Here is a 15,258-nt window from a genome sequence, read left to right as displayed (position 1 = left end):
ATGCTGAGGCCCTGTGTGCTGAATAATTTATGTCCTCCCTGTCTCCTTGTGGTTCCCTTCACACTAATGACTGGTTTAACGCTGATGTACATCAATTTACAACATAACAATGTAGCTTTGCATTGCTTTCAAGTCCAGATTGCTTTAAAAAGCAATAAGAACACATGGAGGCATAAGAGCTTTGCATCTAGCAGTGACAGGCCTTGGACAAACTCTGCATTATTAGTTGTGAATTCTTTCTGGTTTTCTTGAAGCTATTTTTTTAATATTGCATTAGTTTTGAAGGATAAAATGTGAAAAATATTTTTTGTCTTTTCTTTTGCAGAAGTGTTGCTCAGAAGCTGTCTTTTGTATTCACCTTAACTCCTTGCCTCCTACCTGGTTTGTATCTAATATCATCAACATTTTGTGTTCTTTAATCTAAATGCTGACTATTAAAATCCTTGCAGGGCACTTAATGTAGATAAAATTATGATGTTTGCAACACCCAATGGTGAAACTTTACAAATACCCAAGATACCTCTTTGTAATTTTTTGCATTTACCTGATGAACTCTGGTGGCCATTAGCTTCTCTTGATTTTTTGATGTGGAAGCCTCTAAATCCATTTGATGAGAACCCTGGAAGTTATATCTTAACTGTCTCTTCACAAATGCAAGATAAAAACATTCTCTAGTTCAACTAATAAAAGACTGAAATATTGCTCATCATTTAAAGGCTCATCTTTGTTATATAAAATCCTAACAAAGTTGATTTGTATCAACTGAAATGTGTTATATTTACAATGATTTTATGGACAGTAGTAACAATTTATTGTTCCTTTGGTACTGTATGAAGAGAACACTAAAAGTCACACATAATGCTTGGAGCTAACCTTAATCTCTGAAAGTGTCTGGAAATATAATCTTGTTCATTTCAATGATGATAGGGTAAAGTATATGGTTTATTGCCTTTAGGTTCATTTAATTCACCTGGCTTTCAGTAAAGAGGTCTGGCAAGGTGTCACAGCAAAACCATGAAAATGTGCGTTACTTCCTACTTGGTGATGTGAGTGCCACAGCAATCCTGCACAAGACTGCTACAAAACAGGTGGTGTAATGGATGCAAGTCTCTGCAACTTTAGCAGAGTAGCATTTTTTACTCCATTCAACCTATTTTATTCTCATTCAGAAAGATGAATGTCAGATTATGAATCTGCCACTGAAAGAAAAAAAAGTGTACACAGGGTTGGACAAGGCACCATGTGTTGGTTTAAAAAGCATTCAATTCATTAAGCACATCCTACAGCCGAAGACAAGGTGGAATGTCCTCCCCTTTCACCCCCTTCTTCTGTGTCCATTGTGGTTGTGTGATGCACATCTCACTTCATCACATCCCATCCCCTGAGGACCCAGGGCAAGAGTCATTAACGTCACTTGAGTTTTTGTTATGCTCTGCATCGCTGGTGGACTGTGATGGAGGACTGGTAAAGACACAAGGTATCTGAATTATTTCATGTAAAGAAAGGTTAAGTGGAAGAGAAGACAGGTAACTGTCTCCTCAAAATAGTGAACTGGCAATTTGCACCTCAGGTCAATACTAAGCAGGGTGCAGAACTACAGTATCGCCTTGTTGTCATTCAGATAGTTTTATATGACAGGAAAATGACACTATTTAGGCTGGGGCAGTGCAGGAGAAAATCAAGCCATCATTACCAGTTGCAAGTTTTTTATTACCTTTGGACTTTGTGGGAGAGCAAAAAAGCTCTTTCTGTGGGCTGAAAATTATTTACTGTGGGATCATTCTTTTATCATTATTTTCCCTCATGCTAGAGCAGTAGTTTAAATTGTATAGTTTAAAAAACTATAATACCCTCTTGGTAAGGAAAATTCTTGGCTCTGTTATACCTAAAAAATTACATCAGGAGTACAATATTCACATTCCACAGGGATGGCAATAAGAACTTCACTGACTTCAAAAGGAGCTTTTAGAGATAAATATTAAGCCAGTGCAAGTCTGGCAGGACACACTTAATGAAATATGGTGGTTTATCCTAGCCAAGGATCTTGCCTTTCTCAGAAGTGAATCTTTCTAGGGTTATGTAACTTGGTAAATCCAGTTATGTTTATCGTCAATGGCAAAACCAAAGTATCTCTACATTATTGTATCTAAAGTTCTGAACAGAAAAGGTTGACTAAGAGCAGATTTGTATACTTGAAACTGAAAGAAATCAGGATAAATGTAGGATAAGTGGAAAAGATAAGTGGAGCATCCCAGGGATTAATACTGGGGACAGTGATGTGAAGCAGATCAATTAATGACCTGGTTAATGGGACAAAGTTCCCACTTAACAAATTTACAGGTGTTATAGAACTGGGAGGAGTGATGGATGAACCAGTTGGTTGTGGTACCATTCAGAAAAACCTCAGCAGGCCTGAGAAATGGGACAACATGTACCTCACGAAGACACCAAAGGAAAACAGAGCCCTGCACACAGGGAGGAACAATTCCACATACCAATACGTGCTGGGGTCCAAACACTTGGGAAGCAGTTTGGAAAGGAAGGACCTGTGGATCCTATGGAACTCCAAGCTGACCATGAACCGGTGGTGGACCCTCGTGGCAAACCAGGCCATTGGCTTCTCCAGCTGCAGTGGGCAGAGCATGACCAGCCCCATCCAACCTGCTGGTCCAGGGAGGCGATCCTGCCCCTCTGCTCAGCAGTGGTGACACCTCTGGAGTTTTGTACACTGCTCTGTGATTCCCAGCAGAAGACAGATATTGAGGTACTGGAGCAAGTCCAACAAAAGGCCACTGAGATGTTTAAGGAATTGGAGCACTTTCTAAACAGGGAGAGACTGAGAGAGCTGGGATCATTTAGCCTGGAGAGAAGAAGGCTTAGGTGACAGAATGAGAAGCCACACAACCGAATAGAAGGACAGGAGATTCCATTTAAACTCTTTTATTGTGAGTGTCATGAAATTGGAACAGGTTGCCCAGAAAGGTTATGGAGTCTCCATCTTTAGGGAAAGTCAAAACATTTCTGGGCATATTCTTGGACCACCTGCAATAATTGAGTCTCTTTTGAGCAGGGGGTTCAATAGAATAGAATAGAATCATAACATGGTTTTGGATGGAAGGGACCTTGAAGATTATCTTGTTCCAACCCTTCTGCCATGGGCAGAGGCACCTTCCACTAGACTAGGTTGCTCAGAGCCCCATCCAACCTGGCCTTGAACAATTCCAGGTGAATTAAAGGTCTCCAGATCTCTTTCAACTTCAACTATCAAGTGATTCTGCAACACAAAATCTTTAATGTGAGGAAAACATGACTTAATTTTATCATCTCAGGTTTGTATCCTTCCTGCTAATGTTTTATTATGTCAAAGACATTTGTACTGTAGAATGTCCAAAGCAAAACCTGCATGAGTAATTCCAGGTTTCAAAATCCCATATGCTAAAATATGGCAACATTCTTCTTTAAAAGGGGGCAGAACACACAGACCTGTACAAATCTACTTCTCTGATAGAAAACATCAATGACAATTTTAAAGAATTTAATGAAGTTTAGGATGACAATATCAGTTAATGTATAATTACAAACTGTAGAAAGCAGAAGACTTGATACAAGCTCAATTTGTTAGAACATATTTTGCAGCCATAGCAAATTTACTAGATCTATAGTCAAATTTGGTTGAAGTTAAATTAGGCATGCATCTTGATTCTTGGTTAAATTTTTTCAGCTGCATCCTCTTAAATGGGTATAAGTAATAATAATAAAAAAGCCAGTACAAGCTGAAGCCTGCAGCTTATATCCCATTATAAATTGCACTTCAGATTTTCTAAACTAATTGTTAAATTTAGAACTAGCAATTAGCACTGCACAACATTTACCAACAGAATTAACTGTATCACTTGCTATCAAGCTCAATTACATTTTCAAATGTCCCAGACTGGTAGCTCTTATGCGTTCTAAGAAAATAAAACCTAGAAATGGGCCAAAAGCAAATTGTTGTGACAAGATTCACAATAGGAAATGGCCTCTTTTTCTGTTTCTGCTTTGGGTAAAAGTACAATCTTATTGGTTAAAAATGCAGTCTTACCTGAGCAGTGTGGAATTGTATCGCATGTTGGTGGAAATAAAATGCAAATAGTTACTTTATAAGAGTTCCACCAGTTGAGAATTGTATACAGCAACTTAGTTTTGAGGAGTCCTTATTAGCAAGTACATGAGCATTGCCAGGAGATGCTACCTGGTGTTGCTTTTTAGCGTGATAGGGTATGAATCTGAGAACTTCAAAAGATATTTTCAACAAACAGCCAAACCTACAGAGCAACTCACAGCTGGATTTCCTGCTGTGTTTACTTAGTAGAGCCAACCCTTAGGAAGTTTCTGCTCTGAAACTGTATCAAGACTGAAATTCAAAGCCACTTACTCCTGAAAAACCATTCAGAAGCACAGAGTTGAACTAAATTCACTTGCTTCCAAGGCAGAAGGAGTGAAAGGCCTTAAAGTTGCAATAAGACGAGCCAATCATACTTTGATGCAATTATATCTGCTTGATTAATAGGTTTTCAGTGGGAAAAGAGCTCTCTACAGATGTTGCTGGGGTATGGATCTCAATAGTCATCATAGATATGATACCACCCTCACCTGCCAGCTCATGGTCAACTTGTCACCTACCAAGACTTCCAGGTCCTTCTCTGCAGAGCTGCTCTCTGGTATGTCAGCCTTCAACCTATACTGGTACTTGGGGTTATTCCTCCCCAGGTGCACGACCTTGCCCTTGCTGAACATCACTATGTTTTCCTATGTGCAATTCTCCAACCTATCAAGGTCCTGCTGAATGGCACCACAGCCTTCAGGTGTATCAGGCACTCCCCCCAGTTTCGTGTCATCAGCAAACTTGCTGAGGGTAATTTCTTTCCGTCCAGATCACTGGTAAACAAGTTAAATAAGACTGGACCCAGTATTGATTCCTGGGGAAATCCACTGACTGCAGGTCTCCAACTGGATTCTGCCCTGCTGATCACAAGCTTCTGAATGCTGCCATTCAGCCAAGTCCTCGCTGTCCGTTGATCCAGCCCTCATTTCCTGAGCTTACCTATGAGGATGCTATGGCAGACAGTGTCAAAATCTCCCCAAAACGGAGGTAGACAACATCCACTGCACTCCATTGACCCTCCCATGCCATGCCTCCCATGCTTCCCTCCAATCCTCCCATGCCATCATAGAAGGCTGTCAGATTGGTCAAGCATGGTTTCCACTTGGTGAATCCATGCTGACTACTTCTGATGACCTTCCTTTCTTCTACACGCTTGGTGATTATCTCCAGAACAACCTGTTCTATCACCTTTCCAGGGATGGAGGTGAGGCTGGCTGGCTGGTTGTTTCCTGGGTTCTCCTTGTTGTTTTTGAAGATGGGAGTAGCACTGCCCTTCCCCCAGGCATCAGGTACTCCTCCTGTTTGCCATGATTCTTCAGTGATGTTGGCAAGTGGCTTAGAAACATCATCTGCCAGCTCCTTCAGCACCCATGGGTGCATCCCATTAGGGCCTACTGATTTACGGGTGTTAAACCTGTCTAGCTGACCTCTAAGCCAACCCTCTATGACCAAGGGGAAATCTTCCTTTCTCCAAACTTCTTCCTTTATCTCTGAGGTCTGAGATTACTGAGGGATGACCTCATTTTCATTCTAAAGTCTTTCAATGTAAAGGACCAACCTTGTCCTAGGACTTGTTTATGTTTTCTTTTCATCCTCTACCAACCTTCCCCTTCTCTTTATTCTATCGGGCTAGTCCCAATGTCTGTGCCTCTAAACCTGGCACATTTCAATACCTCCATTTTCCTCAACTACAGATCCCTATTAAAAATGAAATCTCTGCCTTCAAAGCTTTGATATTCTCTTCCAAATCCTCTTCTTACTTTAAAAACCTATTCTCTCAAAATGAAAAGAAGCCGTATGACCTTATGGATAACGTCTTTTCCCTTTCTCCTCATCTCTTTGTTCTTACACCTATGACCCAGGACTTTTCCAAGATATGAACTCTGGGAGCACATTTGCAGAAAGAGGGATGGGATGTGGTTTCTTAACAGTCAATCACTTAAAAGTACCCAAATGTCATGTGTGCACTCCAAAGCATAATAATCCTGTTCTGAGTCCCAACTTCATATATCATGTGCCGTTTTCATATTAAGGGTTTATTCAGGAAAAACATTCTCTACATTGTGTTCAAAATTTATTTCCATTTTTTTGCCTTTGTGTAACACAGGATTTCTCTCCTGTATTAAAATAGTCAATGAATGATGCATGCAATGCAGTAAAAAACTCATTTACTGTTATTTCAAGATGTGTTGATTTACATGTGGTTCTGTTCAACCCCTTATAATTTAACCAGATGAAGAAGCTTGGCATGGCAACCTTTGGAAGATCATGTGATCTAACTTCAGATATTTGCAGTGTCAATATCTAAACCCTAAAGAATTTCCTTAACCCAACTTAGTGGTTATAGGGAAAAATAGACATCATTAGAATGCAGTTCATACCTAGCAGTGCATTACAGGATGTGAATCATGCTCTGAAAACAATTATATATATATTTTTTATTTGATGTAAAGTGAATTGAGCATAATTGTCCCAAGAAGCCTACAATTAGCCTGACAAATCCCTCCAAAAATTTTTAAAAGAACGAGCTTACTTAAGAGGAATGACATTTCAAAGACAAAAAGAGAAGGTCTGTCAAGTATTGTATCTAGACAGCACTCCCAATTACTTAGGGAGCAAAACGCAAATGGGACGTTGCAATTTTTGAAGGTCATCAGAGATCTACTTTATGTGTTTTCCTGAAATCCTAAGTAGTTACTGAAGTTAGAAGTTTAATCTCTTAGAACCATTACACAGCTGAACAAGAGAAATAGGCTGTTTCAGAAAGTGTTTTTGGCCCAGGGCTTTGATATAAAACCTAAACTTAGATAGGCAGGACATGTCTCTGGAAGCTCTCCTCTGTTGACTTTATGAAGGATATTTTGGCATAGCTTGACAATTGGCTCAAATTAGATGTCTAAGCTGTAGACCTGAATCCCACTTCTAACGTGTGTGGGGTGAACACATGTTTTTTTCATGAGTAGAGGCTGATATTAATGGGGTTTTTCCACCCAGAAATCAAATACACATTCATAGTGTTATTTTAATCTCTTGGAGTATGTACCATGCTTTGTCAAAGTCAGGCTGTTTAGAAGAAGGCACCTGTGTCTCCATAGTGCACAGTAATATAACTGCCTTTACATTCTAGGCTATTCTATATTTAAAATTATTATTTAATAAATTATTAAATAATTTTATTGTTATCATCATTATTATTACTATTATAGTATTATAATATATATTTTCACCAATAAAATTTTCACCAGAAACCAGAACTTCAGTGGAGGATTCTGCTATAAATGTGGGTAAAACCCAATAAGGCTTGTAAAGCTACTTTCCTACACTTCTACAAAATATACATCAGGAATTTCAGCTTGTCATCATCACAACCAGGGAGTAAATTCTATTTGAATACTGAGATTTTGTCAGAATACTTTTAAGACTTCAAAACTGCAGGCAGCAAAGAGTCTAGCACATCTGTAGGGAAGATGTGACAGTTAATTACACTCTGAGTATCTTATTTCTACCTCTGAATTTGTCAAGCTTCATCTTCCATTGCCTGGATCTTGTTATATACTTTTCTGCTAAATTAAAGAGTCAATGAATATCAGAAATTCTTCCCTCTGCAAGTATTAGACTCTGATCAAGTCAGTTAACTTCCCCTTATTAAGTTAAATAGCTTGAGATTCTCTCACTTTAATTACTGTACAAGCTCAGACTTTGCACTAAGTACCTGTTACAGCAATTCAAATCAATGAAAGCCCCTGAAAAAATACGAACTTGTATGCTACAAAAATAAAGCAGAATAAGAATAAAAGAAATCTTTCCTGACCGTCCATCTTCTCTTTTCTGGATAGATGAAAGACAAAGTGTGTGTCACACATGAAAAATGACAATGGTGACAACAAATGACACGGGGAAGTTTACTGTGTACTCAAACTAAGGAAAGGATAGTCAAAAACTAAGGCAAGAAAAGTAAAAAACTAAGGAAAAGAAGGTCAAAATTACCAGAAAACAATGTAGAAAAAATAATACTCCCTTCTATTTGTGAATATTCTCTTCCAATTTACGACACAATTCTACACCAATGAGTAAAATTTCCTGCAAAGTGTGTGTTTCTTAGCAGTAAAACTACATGATACTAGTGTGCAAAAAGGAAAAATGCAACACTGAGAGATATTTTAATAAATGAGATCTTTTTTCAATCTATCTAATAAACGCATTTAAAAACCTGAAAATAGTGGGATGATTTAATGAAACACAAGTTTGGTATGCCTTCAAGATCTTCTGATGTATACATAGATGAGGCTTAGGTCAACAAACCTAAAATCAGTGGCCTAATTGTAGTGAAATGGAACATATCTCTGAGTTATTCAAGCTAGAACAGATAGATAGGATTATGTAGCTACTGTTGTCTTGGTATCATTAGTCATATTTTTCATAGCTTTGGTTTACACAGAGGCAATATATTTCCATAAAATCCTAAAATCAGTCCAAATAGTTCTAATTTATAATCAGTCAAACCTTACTATGGGATAAATATTTGAGTTTCATGAGTCCTTTTTTTTTCAATTTGAGCCCATTGTTGTTGGAATGGATAAAAAAGGAGAGTGCTGGGGTTACCAGGACATACTGCAAATCAGAGACAAACAAGTATGCCTGAAGAGCACATCATCACAGGGTGACAACATTGGCTAGAATCTCAGTAGATTGCACTGTCAAGTGCAGGTTTTCCAATACCTGCACTCAGAGTCCATGAAAATTAGTGGGAATCTTTGAAAAGTGCTGGTTTGGCGGTTTAGCTATTGGAAATGGCCAAACAAGCCCAAACATCTAGATTCATTTAATGTCTGATATCTCAAAACCAGAATTTACAACACGGCGAGTTAGGACATAGCAAATGGCTCAAAATCCCTCAAAATTCTAAGCCAGTTGAATTTTGGCATCCGTGAGCAGCATAGCACTCCTTGATGGAGTTTTTCAATGGCTTTAGTGTATGTTTGGATCAACAGCAAACCCCACATTTGAACCTGGAGAACATGTTGGCATTACGGTAATGAGACTCTACGAGCATCTGGGCAGTGATTTGGCTCATGGAAAAGGAAGGTTGCTAGTGAGAAGCCTCAAATGGCTGACCTCGTTTTGACAAACATATTACAAGCCATCATCAAATTTGACTGTAGCTAAGTGCCAGGGGCTTCCAACAAGCTGTTCTGAGGTTGTTCAGTTGGAGTCCAAAATGAATAACTTCAATACGGCTCATTCCTACAGTACCACATGTTTTCAAAGCACTAACATGATTTGTAGGAAATTTAAAACTGTACACAGTTGATCACACAGACTGGACTTCCTCCACTTTGTCAAGTAGAGTGATTTGTCCAGAGAGAAGATGTTGGACAAGGTTTGGAAGGAAGCTGCTGGTGCTCAGAAGACAGACTTACAGGGTTTCATGGGTTCATTCTGTGTCAGTATTTGATTTAAGACTTTTCTACATCAAACATTGATCAGCAAAAATTGTAACATCTGGATTTAATAGCTAAGAATATTTTCAAGACTGTTCTCTTTTTTCTGTCCCTGAGACTCTTTGGTATTGTCCCTAGGCGGGAAGAACAGCAAGATTAACACATAACATGACACTTGAAACTGCTATTGGAAAACAATAGGAATAATCTAGATAATGCACCAAGAAGCTATTTCTAGATGTTTTGTGACTGAAGAAAACACACAGATGTGTGGTTTTACTTCTACAGAAAAACAAGAGTGTGTTTTTACACAAACTTCAAAGAAGATTGGAGGATATTTGAGACACAATAAACTGGCTTTAAAAAAAATCAGTATTCACCTCATTGCATTGCATTTAGAAAAGCAAGGTAAATTATGTTCAGCTTAAACTTCATGAAGCTGCTTCTTCATTTTGAACTGGGATAGAAGAGACTAATTCCAGGGGCTGCTGTAGGAAGATGGCATAAATTCTTTTATCATGTGAGTACATGACACTAGGCTTCTTAAAAAACACTAGATGTGAATACATGGGCAAATGAATCAAACTCAAAGATCAGATTTGGCCTCAGATTTAGGATTTCAATGTTGAAAATACAGGATTAATTCCATTAAGTGTGTTCCCATCCCAGCCAGGGGAGAAACAGTCGGTAGAGTTATTTCATCTTATGTGGGCTTTTTAAATACCCATACTGGGGTGAGAAGTGTATACCTAAGAGTGGAATCTTCACCTCAAATTGAATCCTAATCAAAAGTTTGCCACAAACCAGGTTGCATCATTTGCATTAGTGTTTTCACTGTACAGAGACAGGAGTAATAATAATAATAATAATAATAACAGCAGCAACAACAACAATAAAAATTCTTATGCACATTGTTAAATTGCGGAACAGATTTGTCTACCATGTAAAAATTATTTGTAGGCTGTTGTCAAACAAGTTTAGCCCTGACACAGAGCTAAGTTCAGTTTTTCTGCACAAAATACTGTCTGGACTGGCATGTTTTCTTAGCAGCCATTGTGCTAAGCCCAAAGGATGCAGATATTAAATCTATCTTTGCATCTAATTTGGTTTTCAGGTTTGGGTCCATCCTGCACGTGTTTCTTATGTCTACCATATGTCTGTGACCCTGAGTGAAAAAGAGCCACACTAATAAAAATTATTATTAATAACAGCGGGCAGAAGAGAGGTTAACATCAAGAGATATTTTGGTCAGAAACTGTGCTGCACTGGTTTCAGCTTAAAAGAGAATAAATCTCCCATATAATAAGCTACATTAGCAACAAAAAAAATAAACATTCATAGATCATGGCTGAACTATGATAATGTAGAGTTGAGAAAATATGGTATAGTCTGCTTAAAAATCTGGCCATGCTGCTGTGCACTTGCAAGTATCTCAAGCAGGAAATGATGGAAAGCTCCACTGATCTCAAATAACTCAATGGTTTTTCCTTCTCTAATCACATATCTTCATAGTGAGGGACCAAAAAATGCGTCATTCAGCGTGCAATATGGTTGTGAAAGCATGAAATATGGCACTTCACTGTTAATGTAATATTAAAGATTAAAAATGTTTATTACCTGTTATTCTTCTCTTAATTGTTTTGTGTAGAGAAAAATAGAAGTTGCTGCTTTAATGCATAAAAACCCCACAATGTGCATTCATAGCAGAGAGCAAAGTGTTGGGGCTATGAAAATTATGTAAATGATGAATTCCAGTGAAAGAACTTTCAAACCCTTAGGGTCTTCAAACAGCATTAATTCAAGAAATTAGATACAAAATTTAACCTTTTCATGCTAATAATGATTTCATAAGGAAAAACTCGTTAGTAAAGGTGACAAATATGAAGTTCTATTGAACATTTAAATTCAGGAATCTTAGTATGCGCCCCTGGGATATATTTACTCAGCCAATGACTCTGATGTTATTAAGTAATTTATTTGAGAAAGTCTCCATTCATGAGTTTACATAAGAACAATATCAGGTTTACAAAGGCTCGTGTTGTCAGTTTAGCAAATACCTAATTCACAATGACTTTTGCTTAAGATTTTCATTAGGTTGTTCAATATTGTTTGATCACTTAATGTCAGCTTCATAAGATCATAATTTTCCCTATATGAAAAGAGGAAATTAAAAGGAGAAATAAATTAAAAAGTGTGAACTAAACTTAAATTTAAATCAGCTTTGCCACAAAAGAAAGGACAAGAGTGTCAGCAGTTGCGATTATACTATGCCTGGGTATGGACTACCTGCATTTAGCAATTTAATTTTTTGCTGTGGTTTATTTTTATGCCAGCAATACCAAAAAATGTATTGAAACATATGAAAACTTGCATTATGGTTCAATTGTTTGGGGCTGATCAGTCAAGTGACAATATCAATTTCTGGCAGCATTAGTTAGGGGTTTCATTAAATAGATAGGAAACAAAACCATCCTAAATCTCTCAATTTCTACGCCTATTCAGGCTGTAATCCATGGCCTCTAGCCAGTGTTGCAGGCAATGTGCAAATGTAGCTAAAAATGACAATTCCTGAAAGTCAAGGAGCAGAGTGGATATGACAGAGAGAAATAGCACAAGATCTGAAAAGAACGATGGTTAAAGTTGTCAACAGAATATTTGTCTTCCTACAGAAAATGCTGGATCCTCAACACAGAACTATTTCCCAGGAAATGAGCTGATTTTACTCAACTTCCTAATGAAATGCAGGCAAGCCTTGAAATCTTCATTGTCACCCGGCTAGATCATTCACCATCATTCCTCAAAGAGCTTCCTGGTCCCCAGGCTCCATCACAGGGCTATGCTGGAGGAGGTTTGATTTAATAAGCACTTGAAATCACCACTGGATCCTGTTACAACCTGCCTCCAGCACTTTTTCTCCTCCTCAGGATGGTTCTTGCTCTCTCATCACCATGGTTCCTGCATTCAGGTGTCTCTCCACCCCGTCTCTCCAACTCATTCAGGCTAAAATGACATTAGCCTTTGTGTTTCCATGTGAGAGATCCAATCTGTGCTCCAAGGCTTGTCTCTGTCCCATCATTGCACATCCTGAGACAGCCGAATCCTAAAGGACAACCTGCCTATGTGCTAAATCTTTTGCCTTGCACAGCACAAAACCCTGGCCTACACCTGACACTAGACCAAAAAGAAAATAATATTCAAATAAAAGTCCATATTACAGCAATTAGTAAATTATGTCATATTTGGCTGGAATATGATCTGTCTGGAGGGTCCGATTCAGATACCAGAAGGCATAAGTCTTTTTCTGGCAACAGATCCCATGAGAAATGAAAATACACCGTACAAATGAAACATGCAGAATTATGCAATGACTATATTGACTGTAAACCACGTTTCTACTAACCTAGAAGACTCTTTAATCTTTAACTTCTGTTCTTAACTGAATACATATATCATGAGAGGGAAGAGGAGCAGGCAGGCAAGGTGAGATTTGGTCATACTTATTAACACGTGTCACTCGTGTTCTCTGGCAGAGTGGTTCTCTTTTGTTTTAAGGACTTCTGAAATGAAGAAGGGCTCTAATCTATATAAAAATAATCTCCATAAGTAAGTAAGATAGTCACAGGATGGGAGTGGGTACTCTAAGAGAAATCACAAGGCCCGAAATGTAATGATCTTGGAAAGGACTTTCTTGCAAGGTAGAGACTCTCAAGAGGAAATCAAGGGTCCTTATTGGAAAACTGAGAATAGAGGAGATGAGAAATGATACAGAATTACACAAGGATTCATAAGTAAAATAAGATGTTGAAACTATGAAGTTTTTTTACTGGATCAGTATTAAGGTGCAATTTATCTGAGTAAGGGAAAGAAGGCAGCTAGAGATGATTTCCAGATAAAGAGAGGAGAGACAAGAGGGATTTGGCAGCAAAATCTCTGAAAGAAAGTTAATAAAGGGAAGTGTCTGGAAGTAAGTAAAAAAAATTAGTATATGTGGTGCTTACAAATATGTTACCATTTCCCAAGAAATATTACCATCCATGTGATTAGAAAAATAAAAGCAGGAAGCAGGAAACTCAGATGAAATGGGTTAATGCTTTTGTAATAAGGGCCATCCACACGTCTAGGAGGATTGGTTTTATTTCTCCAGAAATACCACTGAAGTTTCTCTTATTAAAGCATTAGGTAAAACTGAAGTTTGCAGCACAAACAGAAGTAGAAGGACTGGTGTCATACAAACTAGAAGAACACAGCAGAACAGTTGAATCTGCATAATGTAGGTCCCTACAGAGATTGAAGAAAGAGGTAAAAACTCATGACAGCCTTTCTTCAAGGCTAAAGGCTGACTGTTTATGGTACTGGTAGTTTTTGCTACCTTCGTACTGATGTTTTTTAAAGTACACATGTAAAACGAAGTCTTTTTGATGACTCTTAAACTTGAGTTGGATGCAATGCTAGTGGGGGAAGATGTTTTCTCATATTTATAAGTGATCTCATGCTGTTCTAACTAGACTGTAAAGAGATGCTCCTCAGACTTGAGATGGTAGAATTGATTCAAGTGCAGGACATTGAGGCACCAGGCCTGACACAGCTCTGTTCACAACAAGCCTGATAAAAAGTGCTACTTTAGCGTAAGACTTGAAACAGAATCAAGCCCAGCAAGTAATGACCCCTCAGTCAGTAATTCATTTGGAAATCCAAAGTAGAAGAAATAATATTTATCCATTGGACCAAATTACCAAGTATTGTCCAGCAAAATTAATCCTAAATGTCGTTAGACCAATTTCCCTTACTGGATCAATCAATTGATTGACCTGTCTACATTTGTATCCATCTATGTATAAATAAATATATACATGTCCTCCTACAAAGGGTGCTGGGGTTTCCAGTAAAGAACACAGCACATATTTACAGAACTGTGATGTAATCTGGGTGTAATCTTAGATGACTAGCCATGATTTATAGCAGCAAATAAATAAGACAAAATTTGTTTAACACACCTCAGCATTAAGTATCTCCTGCATTAATTGTCTCCAAAGTCTGTTCCATTTGTTATCTAACAAGGTATGCTCCATTATTATTTTTATCCAGTTCATTGCTTGATTCTATCTGTTCTTTCAAAATTAGCTTGTGTAATCAGAAACTGCTTTGGCTGGTAGCTCATTTCATATAAAAAGGAGGAATTCTTGTTTACTGAGAAAGTAATTGGATAATAATTTTGAAAAGAAAGAAATATGAATTGTAATAAATTATTTCATAAAAAATACACAGGAGCATGAAAACTAGCATACCCAAGACAAATTAAAAGCTCTAATGAATGAAAAGGCTATAAATAGAACATGAAACTGGAAAGAATAATTCATCATTTTAACTTACCTACTCCGTGTTATTCTGTTGAAAAGAGCTGAATACCTAAGGAAAGAAGCAATAAAATATATTTACCAAATGATGGTCAAGCAAATATTTATATTAGCTGTCACTTCTAGCTCTTCAGCTCTTGTAAAAATAATTAAACCTTTATTACAGAAAGAAAATGTAAAATTCAACCATGTTTGGAGGTTCACAATTCCATTCAGTTATTTATCAAATTCTGTTGTTAAGCTTGCATGACCATAGGTAGACTATACTAAAGTTGCATGCACGACTTTGTTGCCTGCATCTGTATATATTTAAGTGAAG

General features: G+C 37.7%; 1 protein-coding gene across 1 annotated transcript in view; it reads right to left on the bottom strand.

Moving 5' to 3' along the window:
- Positions 1-15,258, bottom strand: part of CELF2 (CUGBP Elav-like family member 2) — a 547,482-nt gene that overhangs the window by 437,149 nt on the left and 95,075 nt on the right. The window contains exon 3 of the mRNA XM_042052904.1: positions 14,956-14,991. The gene's annotated coding sequence lies outside the window, so the exon portion shown is untranslated. The remainder of the gene's footprint in view (positions 1-14,955; positions 14,992-15,258) is intronic.

The sequence above is a fragment of the Corvus kubaryi genome, unplaced genomic scaffold, assembly GCF_017639235.1.
Source record: "Corvus kubaryi isolate FWS band 111438036 unplaced genomic scaffold, C.kubaryi_AGA036_p1.0 135, whole genome shotgun sequence".
Lineage (NCBI taxonomy): Eukaryota > Metazoa > Chordata > Aves > Passeriformes > Corvidae > Corvus > Corvus kubaryi.
This window is presented reverse-complemented; position numbering and strand designations above follow the sequence as displayed.